Source organism: Mauremys reevesii, linkage group 1, assembly GCF_016161935.1.
Source record: "Mauremys reevesii isolate NIE-2019 linkage group 1, ASM1616193v1, whole genome shotgun sequence".
In the NCBI taxonomy this organism is placed as follows: domain Eukaryota; kingdom Metazoa; phylum Chordata; order Testudines; family Geoemydidae; genus Mauremys; species Mauremys reevesii.
The window spans coordinates 19,756,484-19,778,029 of NC_052623.1; the positions used below are offsets into that span (position 1 = coordinate 19,756,484).

A 21,546-nucleotide genomic window follows, 5' to 3' on the forward strand; every position below is an offset into this window, starting at 1 on the left:
TTCTGAGAGTCCTTGCTTATAGCTCTGACTTTCATGAGTAATGACTTCAGTAAGACTACTCACATGAGTAAGGACAGTTATGGCTTACAGAACTGGGCCTTAAAGCTGTATTGTTATTGTAATGTAATGATTAGGGGTTTGGAGAGGGTCCCATACGAGGAAAGATTAAAGAGGCTAGGACTCTTCAGCTTGGAAAAGAGGAGACTAAGGGGAGATATGATAGAGGTATATAAAATCATGAGTGGTGTGGAGAAAGTGGATAAGGAAAAGTTATTTACTTATTCCCATAATACAAGAACTAGGGGTCATCAAATGAAATTAATAGGCAGCAGGTTTAAAACAAATAAAAGGAAGTTCTTCTTCACGCAGCACACAGTCAACTTGTGGAACTCCTTACCTGAGGAGGTTGTGAAGGTTGGGACTATAACAGCGTTTAAAAGAGAACTGGATAAATTCATGGTGGTTAAGTCCATAAATGGCTATTAGCCAGCATGGGTAAGGAATGGTGTCCCTAGCCTCTGTTTGTCAGAGGATGGAGAAGGATGGCAGGAGAGAGATCACTTGATCATTGCTGTTAGGTTCATTCCCTCTGGGGCACCTGGCATTGGCCACTGTCGGTAGACAGATACTGGGCTAGATGGACCTTTGGTCTGACCCAGTACGGCCATTCTTATGTTCTTATTTTATTTTATAGATTAATTAGGCTTTTAATACTTCTTCCATGGATGAGGTAATAATGGTCTATAAATAATGTTTCAATGCCTTCAAGGAAGGGGAGTCAGGAAGATGTCCTGCCATAGCAGGACAATAGACATAGCAATGCAAAGCCACCATCAACACTTCCAGCATCAAGGGGGTCACGCTCTGAGCACACCTTAATATTGTCTCCACACTGCAGTTTTCTGTCCTTTGTGCAGCGACAGTGAATGGATTTGGATGGATGCCCCAGCTACATACTTGCCTTTGGTAGGGACATTGAGGGGAATCCCATATAAAGGGAGAAATCCTGCAGCCTTGCTCAGAAAAAACAAGTATGAGCTAGAGACCCTTTGTTCAGGGCTAAGACTGGCTTTGTGCATTCTGAATGCAGTCTCTATATAGCAAAATATTCCTCTCCCGCCTGTCAAGTATTTTAGCTTCAAAACACTGGAGGTGGGAATCTTCAGCTAAGAAAATCCTAAGGAAGATTTCCCTCTGCTCCCAATATATTTCACCTTGCAACTGCTTGACAGCTAGCATGGCATGTAGAAAAGAGGAGCAAAGAGCAGGAAAGCCAAGAAGGAATGAGGCAACTAAAGCCTTGAAACAGAGATGGACCCAAGATGCAAAGTGTGGAACTGAACTGAAAAAATCAGGATGTCCACGGGCAGGGTTTTGTTTGGGTCCATCACAGGGAAAAAGACCAGCCACCAAGTTAAGATCTTGATCCAGACTCCCCCAGAGTATGATATGCTCAAATCTGGGGTTTTGGTTCAGGTCTATTTCTAATTGTAACCATCAGTCTGGAGAGAAGAGTGCAGATTATACTTTTTCAGAACCGTCTTTGCATAATGTGCGTTAAGGGCCTGATTTAGTGAATTACTGAGCATCATCAACTCCCAGCAAATGCAGTGTTTGTCATTAAAATCATTACTTCAATAGGAGTTCAGGGATCTCAATGCCTCACAGGATCAGGCTCTAAATAAAGGTGTTCAATGGACAGCCCTGGCCCAGAACCCTCCTCTTCCTTCTCCCACACGTTATTGCACATGTGCTTGTGGTGCAGATCCATGAGACGTTGGGAAACTCTTGGCTAAAGTGTGGGAGCCTCCCAGGTTTACAAGGTTGTCTTTCAATTTATTAGCATTATTTTTATAATAAAGTATGTCATTCTGAAAACTCAGTAAAGAAGTTCGACAGGTGGACTATTTCTGAGGTTCACAGTGCTCAAGCCCCATCAGGAGTGCTGTTCTGTAAGAAAACCATCAATCCATGCAGGCCCCCTCTTCATAAGTAAAGGATAAAACCGCAGACCTTCAGCACAAGCCCACTTAATCACAATGACTGTTTCTTATTATGCCAATAATAATCATCTTGCTGTTACTCTCTGCTGCCTGCATTTGATGCATCTCTTCATATACACAGATTATAAACTGTTTGGGACAAGGATCAACTTTTTGCTATGTTTGCATACAGCACCTAGAACAATGGAGCCCTGACTGGGACCTCTACCAAAATACAAATAATAAACTGAAATATTGAGCTAAAACAAGGATACATTTCCCAGTGTTTCTTTAAACTCAGGGAATTTGAGATATATTTTTAAGGGAAAAAGTCACATGCCATTAAGCCACTTGTAATTTATTGATTTAGGCCCAGAGTTTCACACTTGAGTGCCTAAACTTGTGCATCTTAATCCATAGGTACCTCCAAAAACCAGGCCACTTATTTAGGTGCTTAAATATGAATTTAAGTGCATAATTTTAGGCACCTAAATGTGAGGCAGGATGTTTATTATTATTACGCTTCTTTTTTTTGTTTATTAATTGATCAAAGGCACCTCACTATAAAAACTTCAAGGTGCCTTTGGCTAAGTGGATTCTTGCTTTAGTGATATTTTCAAAAGTGACCAGTGATGTGGGTGCCTACATTTTTGAGTGCCCAAAATGAGACACTTTAAAGGGGACCCATTTTCACGAAGAGCTAAGCACTCAACTGCTGAAAAATCAGGCGCCTTTCAGGAATCAAATTTAGCAGTCAAAAATGGAGGCCCCCTAATCACTAGTCACTTTTGAAAATCTTGGTGTTTAAACTGAGGCAAATTAATCTGTGATCAAAGCTTTGCTTCTTGACTGATTTAAGAGAAAAGAAACCCCATTCTGTAGTGTTTGAGATTAACTGTATAAAGGAAAGGAAGGGTAATATATTTAGAGAAGGGTAACAACCTTATAAAGCTGATTTACAGAGTACTCTCTTTTGTCACGTCTGAGGCTGCCAAACATGAAGTAACCATTGTCTGTTTTTTATAGAATTAGCATCAGTGACTTGGAAAGCACAGAATAAGGAAATGTTTTCTCCATGACATACTGTAGGCTGGCTACACTCAATGTTCTTCTTCAGCAGCTGGGGTTGATAAGCACTGTCAGCATTCTGGGACTCTTTATGGGATATTGTTGTCAAGGATGAATTTGAAGCAATCAGATAGAGACAAACACCAATATGCCTAATTCAATCATGCTGAAGAGAATCCTGCACAACTTGATAGTAAGTCTGAGTTCTTTAGAACAGATGTACTCATTCAATTTGAGTGGCCAACTGGGAATAATCAATTTTACATATAGCTCCTAATGGGTTTTCCAATGCCATTATGGGTATTACATTTAAAAATGAAAAGAATATTCATATACCAGTATATATATATATTTCTATGCAACACAGTCTTGTTACCACAGAACCCAGTAGTGTTACCATAAAACTAGGTTGCAATCCAGAAACAGCGGTAGGTGCTTCATATACTCATCAAAATGGTTCTCTTATGTTCAGATGCAAATTTTTCAGTTCTCCTCTTTGCTGGAGTCAGGCACTGCAATGGGTTTTCTTCTCTGATTAAGCAAGGAGGGGTATTACCCCATGTTCTCAAATAGCTCCATTCTAGATATTTTCTTGTTTATTTTAAACTGCTACTCTATGACTGGATTTTGAGGGCTCCATTTCTCCTATGCCAAGACATTTGGCATGAACATTCCCATTAACTCACCTTTCAATATCCCTACATCCAGGCATTTCAAAATGGTAGTTACGGGTACCACTGAAAATATCAAGCTCTCTCAAGCTTTCCCCAGCTATGTGCAAAGACCTATGTGAGGGAACACCTTCCCTCTCTCCTTTTACACCAAGGCTTTAAGAAGCCCAGTAGGCAGGGTGTAAGTACGTTAGCTCAAACTCAATAAATCTGGCAAGCTTATAAAGTGGTTTACTAATTCTTTTACTGTAGAGGACACACTCTTTCTTACCAAACCACGCTTCAAGCAAGCTGTGATTTGGAAAAAAGTTTTCACAGTGAAACTATTCCAGGTTTCATAGGTAGACTTTTATCTGTGGCTTCTCCACAATGGCTTTTCCACAGCTGAGCTAACTTTATGGGCTGCTTGCATGTATGAATTATGGTATATAGGAGAGATGTTTAACAACCATGGGCCAGACCCTCAACTGATGTAAATAGCAGCCGCTCCGTTGAAGTCAGTGGAACTAGGCTTATTTACAGCAGTTGAGGATCTAGCCACATATCTCCTCCCCAGCTTTTTGCATAGAAAGGATAACAGTCAAACATGTGAGGGGAGAAAAATGGTCCTAAAGGCATCATTCTCTTTCCTCTTCTCCCTTCCTTGGATCCTGACAAAACCACACAGTTAGAACCCTGGAAGTTTGCGGTGTGAACTCGGTGGAGATTGGCAATAGCTATTGTATACAGCAACATCTCCCTCCACACTAATAAAGTGTCCGCTGGAATTTTCCATGGCAGTTAACATTGCAATGAGCAGTTTTAAGCTTCTGCATTTACTAGGTGCTTGCCTTACATTACCTTTGGGAAGGAAAAAGTGGAAGAATGGTGGAAGAGAAGTAGAGGTCTAAGGACCATGCTATGAGGTCTAAGGGGACTCAGGGAACTTAACAGTCTTCTGTGACAGTGCTTAGTGAATAATGAACTGTCTCCATGTCTAGACCCATGCCTCCAGCGAGGGAGAATCGGTGCCCCCTTTGGAATAACCCTTAATTTCTTTTGCTTCCTTGTCTCCTGCTCCCTCCCACCCACTTACACACCTTTAGCAATCCTCCCCTTACTAAATTAGAACTGGTTGTTAGAATCATAGAAATGTAGGGCTGGAAGGAACCTTGAGAGGTTATCTAGTCCAGCCTCCTGCACTGAGGCAGGACCAGGTAAACTTGGATCATCCCTGACAGGTGTTTGTCTAACCTATTCTGAAAAACCTCCAGTGAAAGGGATTCCACAACCTCCCTGGAAGCCTATTCTAGTGCTTAACTATGAAAGTTATTCCTAATATCTACCTAAATCTCCCTTGCTGCAAATTAAGCCCATTACTTCTTTTCTTCCCTTCAGTGGACATAGAGAACAATTGATCACCAGCCTTTTTATAACAGCCTTAACATATTTGAAGACTTATCAAGACCCTACTCAGTCTTCTTTTATAAAGACTAAGCATGCCCAGATTCTTTCTTCATAGGTCAGGTTTTGTAAACCTTTTATCATTTTTGTTGCTCTAGTCTGGACTTTCTCCAATTTGTCATCTTTCTTAAAGCATGGCTTCCAAAACTGGACACAATGCTTCAGCTGAGGCCTCACCAGTGCGGAGCGGAGCAGCACAATTACCTCCCATACTTACCTCTGACATACAACATTCCCACTAATGGGCTCCAGAATATTAGCTTTTTTCGCAACTACATCACACTGTTGGCTCATATTCAATTTGTAATCCACTATAACCCTGAGATCCTTTTCAGCAGTCCTATTGCCTAGCCAATTATTCCCCATTTTGTAGTTGTGCATTTGATTTTTCCTTCCTAAGTGTAGCTTACACCTTATTGAATTTCATCTTGTTGATTTCAGACCAATTCTCTCATTTGTCAAGGAAGAATTGTTGTTCCCTTTGAAGCTTGTGAGTGTTGCCCCAAGTGCTGGACAGGGATGGGGATAGCTTGAGAACAACATGAAACACTTCGCAACCCTCTGCTGGCCCAGGTAGTGAGACCCAATCTCTGCAGAGAGACACCTCCCAGAAAGGGCTTGTCTTCACTGCTAAAAAAGCAGTTTTTTACCTTGGGGTAAGTGAAGACAAGGCGCTTTTGTTTTACCATGAGGTAAACTCACCACGGTCAGTCCTATTCCCCCACCTGGAGTTTCTCTTGGCAAGTTTACCTCATGAAACTAAAATGCTTTGTCTTCTCTGTGTTTTTACCGCAGGATAGCTCACACATTTTAGCTATGATTAGGTTCAGGGGCATTATCTCATACATAATTGGAGATAGTTTATACATAAAAGCAACAAAACCACAAGAAAATTCATCAAAAACCAAATGGGAACTAAAAAGACGTGTGCCTAGCGTAACGCTGGTCCCTTTGCCTTTCTGTTGCCATATGTTTGTACTGTATCGTGTCTGGCACATTTTGGGCCCTGCTGCAAAATAAGGGTAAGACCCTTCAAAGACAGTTAGTGATTTACTCTTCTTGGTCATTAGATTTTCTTTTCTAACACACTGAGGCTTTCATTTAAATAGCTGACTAACATCACATTAATCTACATATTCAGACATGTAATTAGCTAAATATGAGCTGAATGACATAAGTGAAGTGAATTAGTAAATGATAATGAAGTAATCCAACAGAGTAACATCAAATATACATATTATGCACAACTATAGTGAGCTGCTTTTCAACAATTGTTTGATGGAAGCTTGGAAAATAAATTACTGATGGGTTTATAGAAGGCTGAAATTCCTTAATTAGGTCTGGCTGTGCAGCATTCCATTCAGAATCTTAAATATAGGATAACCTTGCAGTTACAGTTCCTCAGGGTTCAACTATAGCATCTGGAGAGTCCTTTACAGAACTGAGCTCAGAAATGCCAGGAAATTTGCACACACAGATAATCAGCAAGTATTCCTCAAATGTATTTTAAGATCTTGCAAGAGAAGGCTTCACCTGAGCTGGAAACAGAATTATCCACCTGCATTACATTACTGGTGAGAGGAATGCTGCTGCCATGTTCATTTCTATGGAACTGATGCAGCCTCTTCCGAAAAGAAAAAGAAAAGGAAAAAAAGCCCATGCTGATCCTTCCCTGCTTCACCACAAAACTCTCTCTCCCAGAGTTAAAAGAAACACTAAACATTTCCTTCCACCTGAGCAACACACATTGTTGTAAACATTGTGTCAAGCAAATAAAAATTCTGAGCCCAACAGACTTATTCATTACACACAAACAACACTCTAATAAGATAAAAAATAGCTGAAGGAAGATTAAATCTGCTTTTGCATGTTAAGGAAACAGGCTGGATTTTGTTAGCTTTGAACAGCCGAACAATTCCCATGTTCCCTGCCAGAAAGCCCTACGAGTGGCTACTCGCTGTTACTATATCATTACTTAGATTATAATCAGATATCTTTAAAAAATGAAGTAAGCTGCTTTTTAATGCTAGTTTCCTTACAGTTCCTTGACACACTGACATATTCAGTGTATCTACTGTGTAAGATCTCTGAGCATAGCTAGAAAAATCCAAGACACATTTTTATCTAAGCTAGGACAATCCTTATATGTAATAAGATATTACCAGTTTGGTTTTAAGAATGTCTGTAAATTAAAATGCTAGTGGAGTTATGCTTAGCTCAGGGAAAATGTCATGATCCTGCAGGAAATACTGATTTGTTGAAAATTATGAAGTGACTGTATTAATGTTTGTAACTGGATAAACATAGGAGGATGGGTTTCTGATGTAACGGTCAAGATTTAATATCCTAAATTAAATGTTACCAACTTAAATTAGAACATAAGAACGGCCATACTGGGTCAGACCAAAGGTCCATCTAGCCCAGTATCCTGTCTTCCAACAGTGGCCAATGCCAGGTGCCCCAGAGGGAATGAACAGAACAGATAATCATCAAGTGATCCATTCCCTGTTGCCCATTCCCAGCTTCTGGCAAACAGAGAATAGGGACACCATCCCTGCCCATTCTGGCTAATAGCCATTGATGGACCTATTCTCCATGAATTTATCTAGTTCTTTTTTGAACCCTGTTATGGTCTGACCAAGTAGGGCCATTCGTATGTTCTTAAGAGATTCTCACTGCCTCTTCAACACAATCCACTTCCTGCTCTCAGTCCATGCTGCTGACTTCACAATGTCTTGTAGCTGGAAACCTTGGGACATGCTCAAGGAAAGTAGAAGCTGGTTGCTGATGACATATGAATAAATCAGATTGTCTTTCGTGATTTAGTGGGCATGACCAAGCAGACTAAACAAGCAAATCTATGAATGTACTAGTGCAGAGGTTCACAACCTGTGGTCTGCAAACCCCCGAGGATCCACGGACTATGTCTAAGGGGTCTGTGAAAGACAGACTGAAAACTGACTGAACAGAATTGAACTATATATATAGACAACAGATTTCCAAAGAGGTCCATATCTCCATTTGAAGTTTCCCAAAGGGGCTGCACCTCTATTCAAAATATTCTAAGGGTCTGCAAATGGAAAAAGGCTGAGAACCACTGTACTGGTGTATCTTACTCAGTTTTAGGATGGCAGAGGAAAAAGGTTGAATGTTAAAACTGGAATAATTAGTGAACTGATAATTGCAAGAGGAGGGAATTCTATATAGGCAGATGACTAAAGAACAGAAAAACCAAGGTGCTGGGTGGCTGATTAGGCCACACTGAAGAGAACCCAGTAGCATCCTGGTGAACTTTGAAATTACCATATCAGATCACACCATCTAAGCCAGTATTCTATAACCAGACTAGACAATATCAGATAATTCATGACATGCTCATAGAAGTGTTTAAGTTGCTAGGCTAGAAATAGGAGTCAGAGGAAGTACACCCAGCAAATCAGTTCCTTTCAAGAGCGTTCCAAAGACAAAAATACACTGTTCAAAATGTTTGTAAGATCAACATTAGTGAAAGGGGACTGGCCAAGATTAAACTAAATGCAAGGGATAACAGTGATGCCAACTATTACAGAAAGTGCCAAGTAAATCTGCCCTGAATCAATTTAGATCACTAGGGAATACCCAGGTAATGTCATGTATTGTTTGACTTGTTTCAGCTTGAGAAGAGGCTCTGAACATTAGATATTGATGCATCAGGAGCCATGGGAGCTGATGGAACAGACTCTCGCATATGTGGCAAGCATATGATATGTCTGATTGTTGGGCTCTCGAATATAAATCAGCATGCCATACACAACTAATTTAAACAAGTATTATGTTACTTCTATAGCACCCAGAAAAGGACCAAACTTTACATAACAAATAGGAAGACCAGGCTGCTGGCCGAAACAGCTTCCCGATATGACACAATGAGTGACAGTAAAAAGCAAAGAGACACAACAGGAGAGAGAATGGAGGAAAAGACCAAGGGTTACGGAATGCGATCGTGCAGTTAAGCAGCTTTAGGCCTGTGAATCTCTTGAATGTAAATTATTACTATCATCATAGGAAGAGCAGACCACCTTTTCATGGCATCAGTCTGCATTCCAGATATTAAAGCATGGTGTGCTTGCTGCTGCACTGAAATATACCATGTGGTCTGTTGGTTTGGGGAACCGTGTGGGTGCTGAGCCTAGCGGCCTGCTAGGCAAGGCTGAGAGCTTCTTAACAAGGCTTTAATCCCTAAGCTCTTTAGCATCCATCAACCCTTAACCAGTGGGCGGGGCTACTCAGGAAGACCAGGGCCTTAAAAAGCCAGCTCCTAAGTGCCCAGAGGAGCTAGCCAACAGGAACGGCTAACAGGGGAGTTTTGCAAGGGAGTTCTCCAGGAGGAGGGGGCGGGGGAGGGGAGGTGTTACATACACTTAACGTTCCTTAAACTTCTTTAAACTTAAAGCCAAAAACCACACCCTGAGAAAAACAAAACATCAACAAAGGAACGAGCTGAAGGAGTAAAAAGATAACGCAGGCAGAAGTCCAGCAACAGAATGGGGGCTACCCATTTTATTGCACCTAATGCAGCATGCATGATTACCTGCCCTATGGGCAGGTGGTGTACGTGTGCATTCGGTGCAAGGAGCTCCTGGCCCTCTGAGACCATGTATGGGCTTTGGAGACCAGAGTGGCTGAACTGAAGGAGCTAAGGGAGACAGAGAGGTACATAGACGAGACTTTCCGGGACACAGTAGAATGGTCCCACCCCCAGTCTGACAGGCTCTGTGCTATTGAGGAGGATGAAAGTCTCAGGGAAGGAGAACATCCAACTGGAACAGAGGTAAATGATCCCATAGTTAGGACCTTCCTTCCAGGTGATGATGTGGTATCCTCTCGCACTGAGGGTACCTCTCCAGGAGAGGGAACTCCAGTTATTAGGAAGAGGCAAGTATTAGTAATGGGCAATTAGAAACATAGATAGTTGGGTTTGCAATGACTAAGAGAACTTCATGGTGACTTGCCTGCCTGGTGCAAAGGTTGCAGATCTCTTGAGACATCTGGGTAGTGCTGCTGCTGGGGAGGAGCTGGTGGTTGTGCTACATGTAGGTACCATTGACATAGGGAAGGATAGGAGATAGGTCCTGGCGGCCATATTTAGGCAGCTGGGTAAGAGATTGAAGTTCAGGACCTCTATGGTAGCATTCTCTGAAATGCTTCCAGTTCCACATGCAAGGCCAGTTAGGCAGAACTGCAGGGTCTCAATGCGTGGATGAGATGATGGAGTAAGGAGGAGTAGTTTAGATTTATTAGGAACTGGAGAAACTTTTGGGAAAGGGGGAGCCTATACTGGAAGGATGGACTCCACCTAAACCAAAATGGAACCAGATTGCTCGCACTTAAAATTAAAAAGGTCATAGAGCAGTTTTTAAACTAAGGGCTGGTGGAAAGCCGACAGGTGCGGAAGAGCACGTGGTACGGAGATCCCTTAAGGAAGGATCTATAAATGGAGATTTCCCATGTCCTAATAAGGAAGAGAGGATGGAAGATGATAAAATACGGGTAGGATATGATGAGAAACATTCAAATGAAAAAAAGTCTCATTCGATTACATCATGTAATGGCAGATAGCTAAAGAGTGATGTAATGGCAGACAGCTAAAGAGTGACAAGTTTTTAAAGTGCTTATATACCAATGCTAGAAGTCTAAATAATAAGATAGGTGAATTAAGAGTGCCTCGTATTAACTGAGGATATTGATATAATAGGCATCACAGAAACTTGATGGAATGAGGATAATCAATTGGACACAGTAATAACTGGGTTCAAAATATATCGGAAGGAGAGAACAGGTCGTGCTGGTGGGGGAGTGGCACTATATGTGAAAGAAAGCATAGAATCAAATGAAGCAAAAATCTTAAATGAACCAAACTATACCATGGATAGTAATTCTATGCTTGAATAATAAGAATATAGCAGTCGAGATATATTACCGACCACCTGACCAGGATGGTGATAGTGACTGTGAAATGCTCAGGCAGATTAGAGAGGCTATTAAAATTTAAAAAAAAATCAATAATGGGGATTTCAGCTATCCCCATATTGACTGGGTACATATCATCTCAGGACGGGATGCAGAGATAAAGTGTCTTAAATGACTGCTTCTTGGAGCAGCTAGTCCAGGAACCCACAAGAGGAAAGGCAATTCTTGATTTAGTCCTAAGTGGAGCACAAGATCAGGTCCAAGAGGTGAATATAGCTGGACCGCTTGGTAATAGTGACAATAATATAATTAAATTTAACATCCCTGTGGCAGGGAAACCACCACAGAGGCCCAACACTGTAGCATTTAATTTCAGGAAAAGGGAACTGCACAAAAATGAGGTTAGTTAAACAGAAATTACAAGGTACAGCACCAATAGTAAAATCCCTGGAAGCTGCATGGAAACTTTTTAAAGACACCATAATAGAGGCTCAACTTAAATGTATACCTCAAATTAAAAAACATAGTAAGAGAACCAAATAAGAGCCACTGTGGCTAAGCAACAAAGTAAAAGAAGCAATGAGAGGCAAAAAGGCATCCTTTAAAAAGTGGAAGTTAAATCCTAGTGAGGAAAATAGAAAGGAGGAGTTTAAACTCTGGCAAATGAAGTGTAAAAATATAATTAGGAAGGCCAAAAAAGAATTTGAAGAAGAACAGCTAGCCAAAGACTCAAAAAGTAATAGCAAAATGTTATTTAAGTTCATCACCTTCTAAACAACCAGTGAGGCCACTGGACAATCAAGATGCTCAAGGAGCACTCAAGGATGATAAGGCCATTGCAGAGAAACTAAATGAATTCGTTGCATCGGTCTTCACAGTTGAAGATGTGAGGGAGATTCCCAACCTGAGACATTCTTTTTAGGTGACAAATCTGAGGAACTGTCCCAGATTGAAGTGTCATTAGAGGTGGTTTTGGAACAAATTGATAAACTAAACAGTAACAAGTCCCCAGGACCAGATGGCATTCACCCAAGAGTTCTGAAGGAACATAAAAGTGAAACTGCAGAACTACTAACTGTAGTCTGTAACATATCATTTAAATCAACTTCTGTACCAAGTAACTGGAGGATAGCTAATGTGATGCCAATTTTAAAAAAGGGCTCTAGAGGTGATCCCGGCAATTACAGGCCAGTAAGCTTGACTTTAGTACCGGGCAAACTGGTTGAAACTATAGCAAAGAACAAAATTATCAGACACATAGATTAACATATCGTGTTGGGGAAGAGTCAACATGGTTTTTGTAAAGGGAAATCATGCCTCACCAATCTACTAGAATTCTTTGAGGAGGAATCCATTGGATATAGTATACTTAAATTTTCAGAAAGCCTTTGACAAGGTCCCTCAACAAAGGCTCTTAAGCAAAGTAAGCTGTCATGGGATAAGAGGGAAGGTTCTCTCATGGATTGGTAACTGGTTAAAAGATAGGAAACAAAGGGTAAGAATAAATGGTCAGTTTTCAGAATGAAGAGAGGTAAATAGTGGTGTCCCCCGGGGTCTGTACTAGGATCAATCCTATTCAACATATTCATAAACAATCTGGAAAAAGGGGTAAACAGTGAGGTGGCAAAATTTGCGGATGATACAAAACTACTCAAGATAATTAAATCCCAGGCAGACTGACAAGAGCTACAAAACTGAATGACTGAGCAACAAATTGGCAGATGAAATTCAATGTTGATAAATGCCAAGGGTATGTCTACACTACGGGATTATTCCGATTTTACAGAATTTGATTTTGGGCAACTGATTGTATAAAGTCGAGTGCACATGGCCACACTAAGCACATTAATTCGGCGGTGTGCGTCCATGCACCGAGGCTAGCGTCGACTTCCAGAGCATTGCACTGTGGGTAGCTATCCCATAACTATCCCATAGTTCCCGCTTCTCCCCCACCCATTGGAATTCTGGGTTGAGATCCCAATGCCTGATGGGGCAAAAAACATTGTCGCAGGTGGTTCTGGGTACAGCCTCATCCCTCCCTCCGTGAAAGCAATGGCAGACAACCGTTTTGCGCCTTTTTTCCTGGGTGAACTGTGCAGACACCATACCACAGCACGCATGGAGCCCGCTCAGCTCAAGACAGCAGTCATGAACATTGTAAACACCTCGTGCATTCTCGTGCAGTCTATGCTGAACCAGGACCTGAAAAACCAGGTGAGGAGGAGGCGGCTATGGCAGTGCGGCAACGAGAGTGATGAGGATATGGACACAGAATTCTCTCAAACTGCAGGCCCCTGCGCTTTGGAGATCATGCTGTTAATGGGGCAGGTTCTAGCCATTGAATGCCGATTTTGGGCCCGGGAAACAAGCACAGACTGGTGGGACCGCATAGTGTTGCAGGTGTAGGACGATTCCCAGTGGCTGCGAAACTTTTGCATGCATAAGGGCACTTTCATGGAACTTTGTGACTTGCTTTCCTCTGCCCTGAAACGCCAGAATACCAAGATGAGAGCAGCCCTCACAGTTGAGAAGCGAGTGGTGATAGCCCTGTGAAAGCTTGCAACCCCAGACAGCTACCGGTCAGTCGGGAATCAATTTGGAGTGGGCAAATCTACTGTGGGGGCTGCTGTGATGCAAGTAGCCAAAGCAATCACTGAGCTGCTGCGTGCAGTCATAGTGGATGGCTTTGCTGCAATGGGATTCCCTAACTGTGGTGGGGCGATAGATGGAACCAGTGATGAGCTGCCAAAATCATAGCAACCGGTTCCCTCCTCACCCCAGGAGGGATCATGGCCCCCCCCCTTTTTTTTTTTTTACAGACACCTGACTTTACAGTCAGATGTGTGTAAAAACCTGCCGCCGCGCCCGGACCCACGCTGCCGGAGCTGCAGCCTGGCCCGCCGCCACGCCCAGACCCGCTGCCGGGCTGCAGCCCGGCCCGCCGCCGCGCCCCGACCCGAGCTGCCGGAGCTGCAGCCCGGCTCGCCGCCGCGCCCGGACCTGCGCTGCCGGTGCCCAGCATCTGGGTAGGTGAGGTCACGGCCGGAACCAGGCGAGCCGGAGCCGGAGCCGGGCGGCTGGGAGGAGGAGGAGGGGACGCGGGCGGGGAGGACGCGAGCCGGGCAGGGGGTCTCGGGGCAGGGAGGGCCGCAGGGCTGGAGCCGGAGCCAGGCGGCCGGGGGGGTCGCGGGGGCCGGGGCACACCGCCCTCCTCGTTCCCTCTACCCCTACTTCAGCATCCTCTTCGGAGCCTCAGCAGGAAGCCTGCTTGCTTCTCAGCCCTCCCAAGCTTCCCGCACGAAGAGCTGATTCGCGGGAAGCAGGGGGGAGGAGAAGCAGGGCAGAGCATTCGTGGGAGGAGGTGGAGGCAGAGCTGAGGTGAACTGGGCCGCAGCAGGGAGCTCTTGTTAAATTTAAATGCCCTTTTAGAACAAGTTCTCCCACGCGGGACAACCGGTTCTAAAATGGCTTCTAAATTTAGCAACCGGTTCACGCGAACCGGTGTGAACCGGCTGCAGCTCACCACTGGATGGAACCCATATCCCTATCTTGGCACTGGAGCACCAGGGCAGCCAGTACATAAACAGCAAGGGGTACTTTTCAATGGTGCTGCAAGCACTGGTGGATCACAAGGGATGTTTCACCAACATCAACGTGGGATGACTGGGAAGGGTTCATGGTGCTCGCGTCTTCAGGAACACTAATCTGTTTAAACAGCTGCAGCAAGGGAATTACTTCCCAGACCAGAAAATAACAGTTGGGGATGTTGAAATGACAATAGTTATCCTTGGGGACCCAGCCTACCCCTTGATGCCATGGCTCATGAAGCCATACACAGGCAGCCTGGACAGTAGTCAGGAGCTGTTCAACTACAGGCTGAGCAAGTGCAGAATGGTGGTAGAATGTGCATTTGGACATTTAAAGGGACGCTGGCGCACGTTACTGACTCGCTCAGACCTCAGCCAAACCAATATACCCATTGTTATTGCTGCTTGCTGTGTGCTCCACAATCTCTGTGAGAGTAAGGGGGAGACGTTTATGGCAGGGTGGGAGGCTGAGACAAATCACCTGGCCGCTGATTACGCGCAGCCAGACACCAGCGCGATTAGAAGAGCACATCAGGAAGCGCTGTGCATCAGAGAAGCTTTGAAAACCAGTTTCATGACTGGCCAGGCTACGGTGTGAAAGTTTTGTTTGCTTCTCCTTGATGAAAACCTGCTCCCTTGATTGACTCATTCCCTGTAAGCAACCCACCCTCCCCCTTCAATCACAGCTTGCTTTCTAAGGAAATAAAGTCACTATTGTTTAAAAATCATATATTCTTTATTAACTGATTATAAAAAGAGGGAGAGAACTGACAAGGTAGCCCGGGTGGGGTTTGGGAGGAGGATAGGAGGGAAGGAAAAGGCCACTTCAGAAGTTCAAAATAATGACAGCCTTTTGTTTGGGCTGTCCACTGGGGTGGAGTGGGAGGGTGCACGAAGCCTCCCCCCCCTCCCCCGTGTTCTTACACGTCTGGGTGAGGAGGATATGGAACTTGGGAGGTGGGAGGGCGGTTATACAGGGGTTGCAGCAGCACTCTGTGATCCTGCTGCTGTTCCTGAAGCTCCACCAGACGCCGGAGCATGTCAGTTTGATCACGCAACAGCCCCAGCATTGCATCATGCCTCCTCTGATCTTCCTGCTGACACCTCTGATCTTCCTGCCGACACCTCTGATCTCGAGCGTCCCTCCTCTCTTCACGTTCGTCCCTCCTGTCCTCATGTTCACTGGCATCTTTCCTGTACTTTGATACCGCGTCCTTCCACTCATTCAGATGAGCTCTTTCATTGTGGGTCGATTCCATGATTTCAGAGAACATTTAGTCATGCGTCTTTTTTTTCCATCGCCTTATCTGAGATAGCCTTCAGGACGGAAGAGGGAGGCTTGAAAAATTTGCAGCTGCGGGAGGGAGGGAAAAAAAGAGAGAGAAGTATTTTAAAAGATACATTTTACAGAACAATGGTTATACTCTTTCACGGTGAACAACACTATTCACCTTACATAGCACATGTGATTTCAGTACAAGGTCACATTTTGTATCTTAATATTGAGTGCCTGTGGCTTTGGTGTTAGAGATCACAGACGCAGGTCCAGGCAACAGAATTCGGCTTGCATGCGGCCATGGTAAGCCATTGTCTTTCAGCTTCTGCAGCCTTCATAAAACCAGCACCCTCCTTTCCCACATACCAAGCAAAGCCCGTTGAGTGCTGCGGCTTTCCTGTTAACGTGCAGCAGCAGAAACCAAACTAACCTCCAACCCCATCCAATTCTCTGCAATGATCACTTTACCCCTCCCCCCACCGTGTGGCTGGTATCAGGGAAGATCCCTGCTAGCCAAATGTGAAAAGCTCAGCACCAAACCCCTTCCCGCCTCTCCCCCCCGACACTTGGCTAACTGCAGGGAAGGATTTCTTTTCAGCCACAGGCAAACAGCCCAGTAGGAACAGCCACCTCTGTCCCCTTAATTAAATTCCCGTATTTCAACCAGGTTACCATGAACGATATCACTCTCCTGAGAATAACACAGCGAGATAAAGAACGGATGTTGCTTGAATGCCAGCAAACACCGGGACCATACGCTTCCAGACTTTGTCATGCAGTGATACCAGATTACTTGCTACATGCATGGCGTGGTCAAATGTCCTACCACGGAGGACGGAATAAGGCTGCACTGCCCAGAAACCTTCTGGAAAGGCTTTTGGAGTACCTCCAGGAGAGCTTCATGGAGATGTCCCTGGAGGATTTCCGCTCCATCCACAGACACGTTAACAGACTTTTCCAGTAGCTGTACTGGCTGTGAATGCATCCCAAGTCCTCATGGCAAATTAATCACTTTTAAAAGCTTGCTTTTAAACCATGTTTTATATTTACAAAGGGTACACTCACCAGATGTCCCTTCCATGGCTTCATGGTCTGGGATAATGCCTTGGGAAGGTTGGGAGGGTACTTCAGTCAGGCTGAGAAAAGATCCTGGCTGTTGGGGAGAACGGAGTGCTGTGTACTCTCCGCAAGCTTGTCTTCCTCCTCCTCCTCCTCATCTTCCCTGTCCGCAGAATCCTCAGGCCTGGCTGAGATTACCTTGTCCTTGGAATCCACGGTCAGGAGTGGGGTAGTGGTGGAGGCCCCCCCTAGAATTGCATGCAGCTCAGTGTTGAAGTGGCATGTTTGCGGCTCTGCCCCGGACCTTCCATTTGCTTCTTTGGTTTTCTGGTAGGCTTGTCTGAGCTCCTTAACTTTCACGCGGCACTGTAGTGAGTCCCTATTGTGGCCTCTCTCCATCATGCCCTTGGAGATTTTTTCAAATATTTTGGCATTTTGTCTTTTGGAACGGAGTTCTGCTAGCACGCAATCATCTCCCCATATAGCAATCAGATCCAGTACCTCCCGTACGGTCCATGCTGGTGTCCTTTTTCGATTCTCAGACTGCATGGTTACCTGTGCTGATGAGCTCTGTGTGGTCACCTCTGCTCGCCACGCTGGGCAAACAGGAAATGAAATTCAAAGGTTCGCAGGGCTTTTCCTGTCTACCTGGCCAGTGCATCTGAGTTCAGATTGCTGTCCAGAGCAGTCACAATGGTGCACTGTGGGATAGGTCCTGGAGGCCAATACCATCGAATTGCGGCCACACTAACCCTAATTCAAAATGGCAATTCCAATTTCAGTGCTACTCCCCTTGTCGGGGAGGAGTACAGATATTGATATTAAGAGCCCTTTATATCAAAGTAAAGGGCTTCATTGTGTGGATGGGTGCAGAGTTAATTCGGTTTAATGCTGCTAAATTTGAGATAAACTCGTAGTGTAGACCAGGCCCAAGTAGTGCACATTGGAAAACATAATCCCAACGATACATATAAAATGATGGGGTCTAAATTAGCTGTTGTTATCACTCAAGAAAGAGATCTTGGAGTCATTGTGGAGACTTCTCTGAAAATATCCACTCAATGTGCAGCGACAGTCAAAAAAGCAAACAGAATGTAAGGAATCAATAAGAAAGGGATAAATAATAAGATATAAAATACCATATTGCCTCTATATAAATCCATGGTACGCCCACATCTTGAATACTGCGTGCAGATGTGGTTGCCCCATCTCAAAAAAGATATATTGGAATTGGAAAAGGTTCAGAAAAGGGCAACAAAAATTATTAGGGTTATGGAACAGCTTCCATATGAGGAGAGATTAATAAGACTGGGACTTTTCAGCTTGGAAAAGAGACGACTAAGGGGGATACAACAGAGGTTTATAAAATCATGACTGGTGTGAAGTAAGAAAATAAGGAAGTGTTATTTACTCCTTCTCATAACACAAGAACTAGGGGGTCACCAAATAGGCAGCAGGTTTAAAACAAAAAAAGGAAGTATTTTTTCACACAACACACAGTCAACGTGTGGAACTCTTTGCTAGAGGATGTTGTGAAGGCCAAGACTATAACAGGGTTAAAAAAAGAACTAGATAAGTTCATGGAGGATAGGTCTATCAATGGCTATTAGCCAGGATGGGCATGAATGGTATCCCTAACCTCTGTTTGCCAGAAGTTGGGACTGGGCAACAGGGAATGGATCACTTGATGATTACCTGTTCTGTGTATTCCCTCTGGGGTACCTGGCATTTTCCACTGTCGGAAGACAGGATACTGGACTAGATGGATCAGTATGGCCATTCTATGTTATTAAAGAATTATTGGGGCAAGGGGAACCACAGAAACCTGATGTTTAGAGCAACTGTATTGTTACAATAATAAGAATGGTCCAGTAGTTAGGGTTCTGGCCTGGGACTAGAATTCAATTCCCTGCTCCATCACTGATTTCCTGTGTGTCTGGACAAGTCACTTTAAGGCTCAGGTCCTCAAAATGTCCTTGGGCTCCTAACTTCTACCGAAACCAATGGAAGTTAGGAGCTGAAATACCTTTGACAACCTGGGCCTTAGCCTCTCTGTGCCTCACTCTACCATTTGTACATTGGGGATAACAACACTACCGTACATCACAGGGGTGTTGTGAGAATAAATACATCAAAGATTGTGATGCGCTCAGGCCATAGACAGATAATACATGACAACGCTTATAAGTTTATGCAGGGGCATAGGCAGTTAAAGAGTGCTAATAAAAATCAACATTTTAAAAGGAGAGAATAGGTTAGAAATTTGGGGGATGTGGAGAGGAGGCGAAGTAGATCTCATTAATGAAATTTTAATTTGAATGTTAAAATACCTGACCCAGCTCCACATCACTGTAATAGTTTTCCCTGAACACACACTGCAGTTGATTGCCTATATGACCTCAGTGGTTGATACTGTCCCACCCCTCATAATACTGTTGACTGCTGTAGGGATAACAAGTAGAAACTTAATTAGTTTTCAGCCATTCAGGATGATTTTCCATGTATTTAAGTTAAATAATAGGCAATGTATTTCTGTGGAAACAACAGGCCAATCAACCAAGAAAAGCCATCCGAGTAAGGAAAAGAACTAGCTGTTCCAACTTAATTCTAATGGTGTGGGTTCATATACTTGGTGAACAGTGTCCTTTGGGAGAAGTGCTACACAGGATTGTTGAGTACTTAGTATATAATTGCATACTATGGACTGTTTCCTGCACTTGCGGCAGAGGATTTACTTAAGGGACAATCCAATGTCAAGCCTGGGAATTTTTATGGATTCTAACTTTTGTTCATTATTGCAAATGCACCTATTATCAGGAAAAGGCTGATGGTAAAGGGAGTTTTATGTTTTGTTGTGTAGGAGTGCCCTCCAACAGAATTTGCTTCATTATGTAAGAACTGAAGTCCATTACAGTGAAAAGTTGTGTCACCTCTGATGATGGTTCTTGAAGAAACTTTGAAGAGTTTTTAATCTCTGGAGTATTCTATGATCTTCTACAATCGCAGTTGCTAAAAGGAATGTTACAAAAAACATCCAGCTTAGACAGTATGGACAATTTCTTTTGCTTTGAACAGGTGTTAAGTCCGAGCATAAAGGTCAGAGTTTATTCAGTCTCTCCTCTGGGGATGCTGCAATATTTTATAAAGCAAAGTTCAAAAGGACAAATACTGTATAGTGAAACCTAGTACCACAAATGTGCATGACACTTGAGAAATGGAAGACATAATTTTCACCCTATTTACCTTCTTTTCCTCCTTCTCACTTCCCAGTCCCCTACTTTTATCCTCCTGTTCTTCTTTTATTGTATCCCCTCACCTCCTACCCAGAGCTCACATTCTATATTAAGGCTTAACCATGAAAAGCAAAGAGCTGTTATGGGGAAAGAAACGATGAGGATTACATTGATAAGGCCTTATTGTTGCTTTTGTTAGTAATGTACACATCTTGCAGAGTTTCTTCTTTTTTCAAATGTTACTATTTCTTTGATGGGAGGACTAGGGGTTGTAGGGTTGTGTGTCAATTTGTGGTGACCTGACTAGTCTAGTCTAGTCTAGACAAACTGTGTGAAGGGGCAAACTAAGAAGAAGGGATCATTTTAAATTTTTAGAACTTTATACAGTAAAACCCCAAAATTGTACCAGAAGCATAAATAATATAGAACATTATCAAAAGGCTTACTATTTATAGTAATAAACTATAGGTTACCAACTCATTAATCTTTATGAGCTTTTACATGGTGAGCAATTAGTACCAAATGCATTGTTATTAACAAGAACAAAAGAGATTACTCTACAATACACTATGTCACTTCAAACAACTAACTTTTCCTCTCCTTCGCTCTAAGTCCAACTCCACTCTTGCTATCCTGTTCTTTGCTTCTATTCAGCTTGAAGAGCTCCCTAGATTCAGTGTTCTTGTGGCTGTACCTCTTTTCACTGAGTTTATCCACAAATGGGGTTTCTTCACCTATTGGGTTCTCACTTGTCCATTAGTCACCTTTGAACTGTATTCCATCAACAGATGTTCAGTAATTCTCTCTGTTCATGTACTTTAGGTACTTTGTTGGGGAGGGGAGGTTCTCATTATTGCTTCCAGGATGTTTGCATCTAACCCAATTTTTTGATCAATTACCTTTTTCACCAATTCTGTTTCCTTTCAGTTTTTTCTCGAGGCTCAGACTGTGGTAAGTCTTAAGATTTTATTTCCCTCTTCTTCTCTAACAGTGTCTGCTCATGTATCCAGGTATTTTTTTTTTTTGGCTTATCCTGACCTGAAATCTTTTCTATTTACCTTCTTTCCTCCTTCTCACTTCCCAGTCCCCTACTTTTATCCTCCTGTTCTTTTATTGTATCCCCTCACCTCCTACCCAGGCTCTGGTTCATCCGCTAGCTCAGCATCTCAATTCTTCACCTCCTCTAACTGCTTTTTCTAACTGCCCCTTCAGACAGATTCCAAGCCTGTGGCCCCAGCTTGAGCTCCCTTCTCATTGGTCATTTCTCTCCCCAGGACA

At 43.4% G+C, this 21,546-nt stretch overlaps 1 long non-coding RNA gene across 1 annotated transcript in view; it reads right to left on the reverse strand.

The window, feature by feature from the left end:
* Positions 1–21,546, reverse strand: part of LOC120397354 — a 128,951-nt gene extending 107,405 nt beyond the window's left edge. The window contains exon 1 of the long non-coding RNA XR_005593745.1: positions 20,859–21,546. This is a non-coding gene — a long non-coding RNA (uncharacterized LOC120397354). The remainder of the gene's footprint in view (positions 1–20,858) is intronic.